A 222-nucleotide genomic window follows, 5' to 3' on the forward strand; every position below is an offset into this window, starting at 1 on the left:
TTTAATGTAGCCTACACTCTAAAAATAATTCAGTGGATCTGTTGCCACTAAATTTAATGCATTAGTGCAAGTAAAAAAATTAAAATTTATTGAATTAATTAAACATTTTAAGTTTTAATGTTGATAATTACATCAACGTAATACTGTGTGTAACTTCAACTTAAATATCTGTGTTAGTTTGTTTAAAACATTATTTAAGTTGTACTAACTCAATGTAATTAG

Source organism: Sinocyclocheilus rhinocerous, unplaced genomic scaffold, assembly GCF_001515625.1.
Source record: "Sinocyclocheilus rhinocerous isolate Xijiao unplaced genomic scaffold, SAMN03320098_v1.1 scaffold1433, whole genome shotgun sequence".
Classification (NCBI taxonomy): Eukaryota; Metazoa; Chordata; class Actinopteri; order Cypriniformes; family Cyprinidae; genus Sinocyclocheilus; species Sinocyclocheilus rhinocerous.